Source organism: Cervus canadensis, chromosome 7 (assembly GCF_019320065.1).
Source record: "Cervus canadensis isolate Bull #8, Minnesota chromosome 7, ASM1932006v1, whole genome shotgun sequence".
Taxonomy (NCBI): Eukaryota; Metazoa; Chordata; class Mammalia; order Artiodactyla; family Cervidae; genus Cervus; species Cervus canadensis.
The window spans coordinates 29,852,104-29,864,084 of NC_057392.1; positions in this window are offsets into that span (position 1 = coordinate 29,852,104).

Consider the following 11,981-nt stretch of genomic DNA (forward strand, 5'->3'; position numbering starts at 1 on the left):
GAGGTGATGTGGTGGTGGACGTGATGGTGGTGGACGTGATGGTGGTGGTGGTGGTGATGGTGGTGGTGGTGGTGATGGTGGTGGTGGAGGTGATGGTGGTGGGGGTGATGGTGGTAGGGGTGAGGATGGTGGTGGAGATGATGCTGGTGGAGGTGATGGTGGTGGTGGAGGTGATGATGGTGGAGGTGATGGTGGTGGTGGTGATGGTGGTGGAGGTGATGGTAGGGAGAGCATGTGAGATGACAAAAGTGGGGGAGGAGGTGGTAACTGTGGGTGGGCACTGGCATGATGGTGTGTAGAAGTGAGTCCTGGTGGAGGTTCTGGTGCTGCTGTTGGCCATGGTTGGTGGCTGATGTACAATTGATGGTTTACTCCTCATAGCTAAGAGTGGCCCTGAAGACTTGCTCAGCTGTGACCTGGCAGCCTCTTTTGCTGAAGAAGAGGGAAAGAACCCTGGTGGACCCCACCCTGCGACCCACTGAGTTAACCACAGTTTTTAGCTGACTCAGGTTTGAGTTACCACAATAAACTGGATACAGCTTCTGCTCCACCTTATGGGGCAGGCATCCCTCAGCAGACCTGTTCTCATCCTCATAAAGTCTCTAGTAAGTGAAGCTCCTCGGAAGCCCCAGCAGGAGGGGCCTGGGTATGTAGGGAGGGGTCTGGTGCCCTGGGTGGCACTCAGCCCCTCAAGCTCCCTCTGCCCCCAGATGGAGCCTACACACGGGGCGCCTTCCCAGCATCTCCTGCTGTCACCCCACCCCAGACTGCCTGTGTCAGGGCTCACATAACTGACCTCAGCGTAACTCTTCACCATATGGTGTGAAGAAGGCAGGATTCTCCCCACTGTATGGATGAGAACACTGAGGCTCAGAGAAGGGCAGCGGCTCCCTGGGACTGCACAGCTAAGGAGCGGGCAAGGCCCCGCGTGCCCGCTCTGCTTTGCCTCACTGTGCCTTCTGCCCATCACAGAACGGAATCCCCAACAGCAAAGTCTTAAACCCGGCCAGGCTTGGACAAATAACGGCCAGTGTACCCACAGGGGTACAAGGCAGGCAGGAGCTACCACTGTCAATGTGGATTTTCAACATCCTGTTAAAAAGCCAGCACTGAGTTTCTGACCAAAACAGAGACATTTCTGCAACTGGAAATCAAGTTATTCAAGAGTTGCTCCCAACAAAAAGATGAATTCCTCTTGACCCAGGAATGCCCTTTCAGAAAAATACAGAGGCTTAGAAGGAGCCTACGTGTCTCTACCAACTTCTATTTCAAAATAAATATTTAAAGAGGTTTCTCTTTGCAACATGTTTTGCTAATAGACAGACAGCGGCTCGGGTCTCCCCTGGGGAGCTGAGGAAAGGGGCCAGGAGTGATGATCTGGAGCTGGGCCATGCGGAGGCCAGGCTGGCACACAGCCAGCGGCTGCGGGGTGCTAGGAGCTAGCGGCTGTCCCCATCTCCCGGCTTTGCAGCTGTCTGGGTACCTCTCAGTGCCTCATGGCAAAGGCCTGGGGACTCTGAGACCATCCCATGCAGCTAAACCAAAGTCCCATGCCCTGCTCCAGGGGCAGGGATCGAACCTGGAGCTCTTGCCAACCCAGGGATCCAACCCGGGCCTCCCGCAGGGCAGGCAGGTTCTTTACCCTCTGAGCCAGAAGGGAAGCCTGACCAAAGCCCACATCTCAGGATTTTTCCGGTGGTCGTGTTTGCAAACACGTGAGGAGCAGGGAATGGGGCCCAAGAGTTGGCTCTGAGTGCTGGTGGCCATGAGCTGCTGCAGGGCCTCCTGGAGTCCCTGCCTTCAGCACTTCACGGCCACCTTCCACAGTCTACTGCATTTAGAAAAGTCCCCAACCCTGCTGAATTTTCATCCATATATCAGTCCTGGAATTATTCCTGCCTTCTTCCACAGTTACTGATGAAGTACCTCCTATGGGCTGAGAACTTACTGGATGATGGGGAGACTAGTATAAAACCCCATGTTTACTGGGTGCATTATTATTCCCATTCTACAGATAGGCAAACTGAGGCACAGAGAGGTGTTAGAGCAGTGAAGGTGCTAGATCTGTCCCCTGCCCTTGGGGAGCTTATGTTCCCGAACCGCGGGTAGACATACAATGAAGAATGACCTGATGACTTCATCGTAATTGTGGTGGAATGTTAAAGAGGAGGTGGGAGCTTGTCTGGGGAAAAGATACGAAAAGAGGTTGGGAGATGGCTTTGGAAGACATAGAGACAGGCCAGGGCTGGAATGAAACAAGCGGGGCCCCGAGGGCTGGAAATGTGAGGGTACACTCCCGGGGGCCCTAGATATACCCTCTCCTGACCCACCCTGGTCCCAGAGGTTGGAGAAGGCAAGAGGGAGGTGTTGGCTCCAGACTGGAGCAAAGATACTTCATTTCAGCAAGAGGGAAAGCTGGGGGTTTGGGAATGCACGCAGGTGAAGTGAGAGGTGGGGCTAGGACGATGGGAGAGAATTTCTGACTGTTTTCTATTTTCTCGGTAAAATCCCAGACAAGATCGTCATCTGGGAGTGAAGCCGGAGGAGGGGACATGGGCAGTTTGAGGGCAGGAAAGAAAGCCTGTGTTCAGGAGTGGCAGAGCCTGCTACGGCCGTCCTGGTGAGGCCCCCTGACTCATGGGCATCGTGAACTGAGGGTGAGACCAGCGGCACGGCTGTGTGTTCTGCTCCAGCGGTGGTTTGTTACTCAGGCAGAGGTGTGGAGTGGCTGGTTGGGTGGATTTGACCTGAGCTGGGGTTTAACCAGGTGAGCACAAGGCGGGGAGAGAGGGGACAGGTGGTGGGCAGAGGCTGGCAGGTCATGATGGATCAGAGGATGCAATTCGGGGGGAAGAGGGACATGGGGACCTGAGGGGGCTGATGAACAGACAGAGGCTTCGGAACCCAATGTCTCCTCGGGGAAGCAGGGCTGGGTGAGGATGGGCCATCTGAGGAAGTGAGCTGGAAGTTTTCTGAGTGGTGTTTTCACCAGTGGTGTCAAGGTCAGGAGGATGACTAAGGAGGAGGGGGTGCGGCTGGCAGGGGGGATGCATCAGAGGAAAAGTGCAAAGGAGAGGAAGGAGTCAAAGAGTGGCAATGCCAAGGGTGTGGCGAGTCCTCTGGAGTGGCCCTGAAACTGTGATCACAGAGCCAGAAAGAGAGAGGGAGTCAGGGGCTAGAAACTTCCACAGGCCAGAGGAGATCGCTTCGGGATTGTTAGATGACAGGACCCGAGATGGGCTGAGATGCTCCAGTTTGAAAGCATGAACTTCAAGGGAGCTGGGACTTTGGCACGTGGAAGGATGGAAAACGGCTTGAAAGTGGTGATGGGAGACAGGGAGGGCGATCATGAGAACAGAGCGTCTCCACTTGGTGGGGCTGAAGCGGAGATGAAGCCTTCAGGGCGGACCCCGGTCCAGAGTTGGGGCAAGAGGCTGCGGGGAAGGTCAGAGAAGAGGTGAGGCACTGATGGTGGAGCGTGAGCTCCGAGGGGCCCAGCGGGAGGGTTTGAGGGCCCAGAGGCACAGCCTGAGGTGGAACAGGGGCTCAGGACAGCCCAGAGCAGTCCCGGGAGAGAAGAAGGGGGTTATAGTTGCTTCAGAGACTGCTACAGCTCATGGTCCATAAGGTTATTGTTTGGAGGTGAGAGGGAAAGAGTGCTAATAGCTCTGCCAGTAGTGATTCATGTATTTTTAAGAAATGATTTCCATTTGTAATCCTTTGATTGCAAAAGGTGATTAAAAAAAAAAATCTTAAACACACCCTGGGTTGCAGTTTTGTTGAAACTATCACCAAATGCCCGGATCTTTGGTCTCTGCCCACCGAGACCCCCAGCACCAGAGTGCGGTAAGGAGGGGCAGGGAGTGTTGAGTCTGCAGCTCTGTCTGAAGCCACCCCCCCCAGGCCGGGGCCCTCTCCACATCCACCCAAGACGTCAGCCTGAGTGTTCGGGCCGCGGTGCTGACCGGAAGCTGTGCAGGAGCTCCAGAGACTGCGCTGGTGGAAACGATCTGGCCACCCTTCCCCTCCTCCTGCCCAAGTCCATCCTTCCCCAAACACTCTTCCTTAGCGGGAAGGAGAGGACACTAGGGAGGAATTTTATATTCAGGATCCCAAGCAAAATTTTATGATTTTTTTTTCTGCCCTTGTCTCTAAAACTAGTACATTTTCTGGGGGACGGGGATTCTTTCCTTGGGGAATTCTGTCCTGCTTTAAAAGGGCCCATGTCTGGGAATTTCCTGGTGACCCAGGGGTTAGGGTTATGGGCTTTCATTACTGAGGGCCCAGGTTTGATCCCTGGTCAGGGGAACAGAGATCCGGTAACCTGCATGGCATGGCCCAAAAGCAATTCGTGTGCCCATGGTGAGGTTTCCGGGGCAACAGCTCATGTGCCACAGAGGGCAGCTTTGTGCCGGGCCAAGAACCATAACAATCACATGTGGGAAAGAAAATAGGTGAAGTTATAGAAACCCCAGATGCAACAGAGATGCAAGAATTCAACAAACTGGGCCCAGAAGGAACACCCGGACCCAGGCAAACACCGTCCAGACTCCCCCCACCCCACAACTGTTTATTGCGTGTCCAGAGTAAAGAGACTGCAGAGCTGACTGTGGCCCGCAGGGGCCTTGATGGAATATCCTGGGGGCACACTTGTAGAGGGTGCCCAGTTTACAATGTCACGAATCAGAGTGACCCCAGTGAGTGATTATACCCGATATTCAGGAGGACACACGCGTGTGCACATACACACACACACACGTCAAAACACTAGAGGCAAAGCCTGTGAAATCTGTGACTCATTCTGAACTCTAGGTCCAATCATAGCTCTGTTTGGGGATGAGAATATAAACGGGCGCTGGGTTAAGACTGAAAACACTTCCAGGTCTGATTTGGAATTTTCCCAGCAAAACGCTGAGTTTGCACACTTGGAGTTGACGTGTCTGTGAAAGAAGAGAGGGGCTAAGAGATGGGAGGCTAGAAGATAGGAGATGGGAGATACGAGGTTTTCATAATCTTCTACCTAACATGCTGCAGTTTACAAAGGTCTTTCACCCAGATTGTCCATTTGATTTTCATGGCATCTTTAAGAGGTAGCTAATTCCCTGTCCTCTTTCTGGAGGAAGAAAGCGAGGTGTCCGGAGTTTAAATCTCTGCAGATCCAAGATCTGGGGGATTCAAGCTCATCAGCTTCCACCCTTTCACTTTTAGAAACGAAAATGCCAAGTACAATCCTTCTTTAAAGACAGTCACGTGAACTTATACCTGAGAAAAATTCCGTAGAAGGGTCTGCACAAATCAATGAGTTTTACCTGATCTGTTTACACAGATGCCATTTCTAACTGTTGAGGTGTCTCATTTGTTCCTGGGAAGCATGGAGACTGTGTTGTGGAGCTGAGCTGATTGTTCAGTAGACTTTAAAAGATACATCATTTTCCAGAACGTTCTAAGAAGAGGTTAATTGCTGAATGCTTGAAGGAACTTAAACCAGCTAAAACAGCTACTAAATCAGCCATAAAACCAAGTGGCTATTTTGCCAAGGGTGCCCTGACCACCACCTTTCAGATAAATCTGTGCACTTCTCCCCAGAGCAGCCAATCCATTTGGAATTGCCCACAGTTCTTAGCGGCCCATCAGTGCCTTGCAGCAGCGTGTGCGCCACTAAAGTCATGCCTCCGGGTACTCTGCGCTGTCCATTTGGCTTCCGAGACAGTTCAGCCTTTTATCTGTGCAGACCTCGCTGAGGGGCAAGTCTTGCTGTGAGTTGGAAGTAGTTTAAATTAAAAGCTGCCCTGTGGGGGGAAACCCTATGAGTCCTCCCAGAAAGAAAGGCATTTTCTTAAGACTGTGACCTCATTCTTGGTGACCAGCTTCTTGCTTGTCTTTGTTTCAGCCTAGTCCTCGAGGGGTAGCATCCCAGACATCTGCACTCCAGCCGCAGGAAGTGGGAAGGGAGACGAGTCCCTGGGAAGGGCTAGGATGGCCCAGCAACTGGGGTGGGGTTGGGGGGAGCTGAATGCAGACCCAGAGTGGGGCCCCAGAAGCTGCACCCATCATTGGATGCAGGAAGCCCAGCAGAGGCGGGGGAAGGGGGGCTGGTTGGGACTCGGATGCCCAGCTCACAGCGGCGCCAGGCAGCGGGCACAGGTGGTTTGTGCCCTGTGCGCAGACACCCTGGTTCCCATGGCACAGATGGCCCCCCCGGGTGGTCATCAGGAAGCTGAGACACCCCGGTCCCCGTGTCTGGGTGACAACGTGGGCCGGTCTTGGCCTGTACTTCTTGTGGCTGAGTGGGGCCTGGGAAAGGCAGGGGCTGAGATATTTAAAGGAATAATAATAATAATAATAAAAACTCATCTCAAATTATTTCAACTACTAAAAGATGACAATCATGCGATAGAGGTCCTCATCATGGCTATAGTGACAACCATATGGCATCATATATGTGGATCAAAGTAACATTGACACCTTAAATTCACACAATGCTATATGTCAAATGTATTTCAGTTAAAAATTTTAAATACATAAAATTTTAAAAGCTCACTTCTCTAGGAGAGTGCGACCTCATGATAACCCAGGCTGACTTTCCTGGAGAGCGGAGGGAAAAGGGTCTCCAGGGGAGGGGCTGACCCACAGGCCGTCGGGGAAGATGGTAGGAGACGGGGTGGGGGATGGGTTTGGTGATACAGGTGGGGCAGAGACTCCAGGCTGGACAGACAGACAGTGATCTCTCCTCTCTGGTGACTGCCACGCCCACTGGCCAGCATGACTTCTGGGGCAGGGAAAATGTGCCATGGGGCTGGAGGATCACAGAGCACCAGAGCGGGCAGACAGGAACAGTCTCCTGGGGTGCAGGTGGAAGCATGGCCCTGGAATACCCGTGGGGGCCAGTTCAGTGTGGGGGGTCTCAGAAAGCCCACACTTGGGTTTAGAGCCAGGTCGGGTCCCCTAGAAAGTCTCCCTCTCCGAGCAGCTTGGGAGACAGCGCTGACCTCACACTCCGCTCGCTCAGGCTGGGCCCACACAGCATCCCAAGCCTGCACACTGGCTTCCCCCTCCGCCTGCTGTGATTTCCCTCCCCCTTTTCCATTGCCACCTCCAGTGAGGCCCTTTCAACAAGGCTCAGCCAAAGCCCCACCCCTTCTCATTAAGCTTTCTGCTCAATTTCACATCAGTGTTTTTGGAGTAAAGATTTCTAAGTACCTCATAGGGTTCTTGGAAGGGGAAAAATGAAACAAAGTATGCAAAAGCCACTCATCCAAATACTAAGTGAAAGTGAAAATTGCTCAGTCCTGTCTGACTCTTTACAACCCCATGGACTATACAGTCCGTGGAATTCTCCGGGCCAGAATACTGGAGTGGGTAGCCTTTCCCTTCTCCAGGGGATCTTCCCAACCCAGGGATCGAACCCAGGTATTCCACGTTGCGGGTGGATTCTTTACCAGGGAAGCCCAAGAATACTGGAGTGGGTAGCCTATCCCTTCTCCAGGGGATCTTCTTGATCTAGGAGTTGAACCAGAGTCTCCTGCATTGCAGGCAGAGTCTAACCAACTGAGCTGTCAGGGAAGCCCAAATACTAAAAACCTATGAAAATGTGAGAAAGTTACATTTTATTAGGAGATGTTGTCTTTACAATTAGAGTCTATCCCTATTTTACCTACTACATGACAAAGAACCTATACTGTGTACTATTTTATTGCTGAGTGCAAGGTAGGTACCAGAAGGGTTAGTTGACTCGTTTCTGCCCTCCATTGGAACAGCCTGCCTCTCAGATAAGACAGAGGACAGAAGTCCAAGAGACCCCTAACAAAGCTATTCACGGGTCTGATTTACTCTGCTAACAGTATAACTATGGTAACTGGATTAGCCTCCAACTGTCCTTTGGAAAGAGCTCAGCTTGGAATACAGCTTGGTTCCAGAAGCGTTTATTCAGATAGGGCCGGGTGGAACCACACGGCCTTTTGCGCCCCCAGCCTCTTTATGGGGGTGGAGAGGTGGCAAGGAAACTTTTCCTTAAAGGATTGGAGAGTAAATATTTCAGGCTTGCCTGAATTTAAAAATATGGCAGGCAGGCTTGCCTGCCATACAGTCTGTGCTGCAGCTCTTGGACTCTGCCGATGAGGTGACCATCGACAAACCGGGCAAGACTGTGTTCCAAGAAAACTTGACAAGAACAGGCGGCTAGTCTGCAGGCTACAGAGGGACCCCTGTTCTAGAAAAGTGTATATAGTGAGAGATGCTGCTTTTTGAAAATACACCTGGCCACAGCCCACTCTCTGATCGGAGGAGAGAGAATACCGTCATATCATGTTAATATCATGTGTTCTAGAAGGTTCCTCTGAGTGGGTCAGAGGTCAGGCTGGCTCACAGAACCTTGGGAAACTTGAATGACTTCTTGATGCTTCACCATGTCAAGAAGGCATTACAGGTCCCGTTGAGAGAGTATCTAAGTCAAGGGAACTCTCCTCCCACTCCATTCCCACCCCTTCCCCTCGCCATGGCAGCCGTAGCCTGGGGTGTTGTCAGGGGAGCCAGGAGGAGGAGCCCATGCTGGCTTCCCCCGGTAGGTGAGCTTCGTCTTCGGGGGTCCTCAGGGGCCTGCTCTTCCTCTCTGAAGCTCCTGGCATCCTGTGGCCTCCACGGATCAGCCAAGAGCCCCAGATCCAGAGTTGATAGAACATCCTGGACTTTCCTGGTGGCTCACTCACTGATAAAGAATCCACCTGCCAATGCAGGAGACGCAGGTTCAATCCCTGGGTCGGGAAGATCCCCTGGAGGAGGAAATAGCAACCTGCTCCAGTATTCTGGGAAATTCCATGGACAGAGGAGCCTGGCAGGCTATCGTCCCTGGGTTGCAAAGAGTCGGACGGGACTGAGTGACTAAACAGCAACAGCTTGGCACCAATAGGACTGCCCGTGTCTTCCCCTGAGTGAAGCAGATGAACGCCAAAGCTTGGAACGGGAAAGCTGATGTCGCGGAAGGCTAGAAAGCAGGCACCGGTCTCTGGTCTCCCTGTCTAAACTGGCCATGAAGGGGCAGATGGTGGCCTATGCAGGAGCCTTTTGCTCTGCCCTGGGCTGGAGCTGGGTTGCTCTAATTCCCTGTTTGCACTGATAGGGTCCCGTCCACAGGCCTCTTCTGGAGCTGGAAGCTCAGCTCTGATCTACTGCCTCCGCTGAGCCCAGAAAGGATGTCTGTCTCCTCTTCCTCCATCAGCTTCCAGTGCTGCTTTAGTTGTGTTTCTGTGTTCTTTCCCCACCCACGCCCTCTCTTTCATCCCAGTACACACACACAAACACACACACACACACACACACACACAGAGGCATTCACTCTTTCACAGAACAACTAGAATCAGAGACCTAAAGACTGAAGCTACACAAGCATTAAGAGACAGGAGAAGACTCTTGGAAAGCAAGGAGTCCCTTGGACAGTAAGGAGATCAAACCAGACAGTCTTAAAGGAAATAAACCCTGAATGCCCTTTAGAAGGACGGATGGCAAAGCTGAAACTCCAGTACTTTGGCCACCTGATGCGAAGAGCGGACTTGTTGGAAAAGACCCTGATGCTGGGAAAGATTGAGGGCAGGAGGAGAAGGGGATGACAGAGGATGAGATGGTTGGATGGCATCATTAACTCAATGGACATGAGTTTGAACAAACTCCGGGAGACAGTGAAGGACAAGGAAGGCTGGCGTGCTCCAGTCCACGGGATTGCAAAGAGTTGGACACGACTTAGCAACTGAACAATAACAAAGTGACAGAAACTGATCTTTAGAAAAAAACAAACCTGACATTGAGATTGCTTCACTGCTGAATACAGTCCACAAGAGTAGCTGAGCTGGAGGTCTCCTGTCAGGACAAGTCCTATTCCTTCTGACCATTCCTCCAGGAGAGGGAGTGGTGAAAGGGGTGCTGGGAAAATCTCTGACCACTTTATGTTTTGAGATGGGCCCCAGGGGAAGGCACATTGGAACAGCAGCTCCCTACAAAACTGGGCTTTTGTCCCCTTTCCTGTGATGGATCTGAGTCTTCGTCTCCCTACAGAAGTTTCTGTAACAAACCGACTCCTTTATAAAACTAAACGCATTTCTCTCCTACATCTGATTAGGCTGGAAAACGCATGCAGAACAGAAAAGACCATGCACCTCCTTCCCACATGAGCCTGTGTGTGATGTGATGTGGCCAGGAAGAATGAAGACAAAGTTTAGCTTCCTTTCACATGGGTTCTTGGTACAGAGATCTGGGTTCTGGATCTCAAGCACTAATTGATCACAAGCCAAACCCTGATGGGATACGCCTTTCCTAGTAGCAACCCTGCCCTGTCCCCTCTCCACAGCCCCAGCGTCAGTAGATTCACTCACAGATAGCAATGACTTACGGAAGCATCTTGGCTCAGGCCTGCTGGGCAGGCGCTGATGCTGGGCAGGCAGGGAAGACCGCCTCAGCTTGGGGCAGGGTGTGCGGGACCTGGTGAGAGGCAGAAGGCCAGACATTGACTCCTCCTTTGCTCCACTCAGGCTCTCCAGGGACACTGTTGCTCGGTGCAGTCAGAGGCCCATGCCTGTGGGGAAGCCAAAATGTTTAATCGCTGATACTGTGGCTCAGAGGGTAAAGAATCTGCCTGCAATACAGGAGACCCAGGTTCATCCCTGGGTGGGGAAGATCCCCTGGAGAAGGGAAAGGCTACCCACTCCAGTATTCTGGCCTGGAGAATTCCATGAATAGAGGAGCCTGGTGGGCTACAGTCCATGAGGTCACAAAGAGTTGGACACAACTGAGCAAATAACAACATGCACACACACACAGGAACTAACTAGTCACAATGATTTTCTGCCACAATGGCTGGAGGAAGGTCCCAAAGTCTCCCTGCTGGGTCAGGCATCAACCCTTTCACTACTGGATTAGTCTGGGCTCTCCAGAGAAATAGAAAAACCGTATATGTGTATCTCCAAATCAAAGATATATGTATGTATACTAGTTCAGTCACTCAATTGTGTCCAACTCTTTGAGATCCCATGAACTGCAGCACGCCAGGCTTCCCTGTCCATCACCAACTCCCGGAGTTTACTCAAACCCATGTCCATCGAGTCGGTGATGCCATCCAACCATCTCATCCTCTGTTGTCCCCTTCTCCTTCCGCCTTCAATCTTACCCAGCATCAGGATCTTTTCCAATGAGTCGGCTCTTCTCATTAGGTAGCCAAGGTATTGGAGCTTCAGTTTCAGCATCAGTCCTTCCAATGAATATTCAGGACTGATTTCCTCTAGAATTGACTGGTTGGATATCCTTGCAGTCCAAGGGACTCTCAAGAGTCTTCTCCAACACCACAGTACAAAAGCATCAATTCTTCAGCACTCAGCTTTCTTCACAGTCCAACTCTCACATCCATACATGACTACTGGAAAAGCCATAGCTTTAACTAGGTGGATCTTTGTTGGAAGAGTAATGTCTCTGGTTTTTAATATGCTGTCTAGGTTGGTCATAGCTTTTCTTCCAAAGAGCAAGCATTTTTTAACTTTATGGCTGCTTTCACCATCTGGAGTGATTTTAGAGCCAAAAAAATAAAATTTTTCAATGTTTCCACTGTTTCCCCATCTATTTGCCATGAAGTAATGGGACCAGATGCCATCATCTTAGTTTTCTGAATGTGGAGTTTTAAGCCAATTTTTCCACTCTCCTCTTTCACTTTCATTAAGAGACTCTTTAGTTCCTCTTTGCTTTCTGCCATTAGGGTGGTGTCATCTGCATGTCTGAGGTTATAGATATTTCTCCTGGCAAACTTGATTCCAGCTTGTGCTTCATCCAGCCAGACGTTTTGTGTGATTTACTCTACATATAATTTAAATAAGCAGGGCTGACAATATACAGCCTTGATGTACTCCTTTCCCAATTAGGAACCAGTCTGTTTTTCCATGTGTGGTTCTGTTTCTTCTTGACCTGCATGTAGATTTCTCAGGAGGCAGGTAAGGTGGTCTGATATT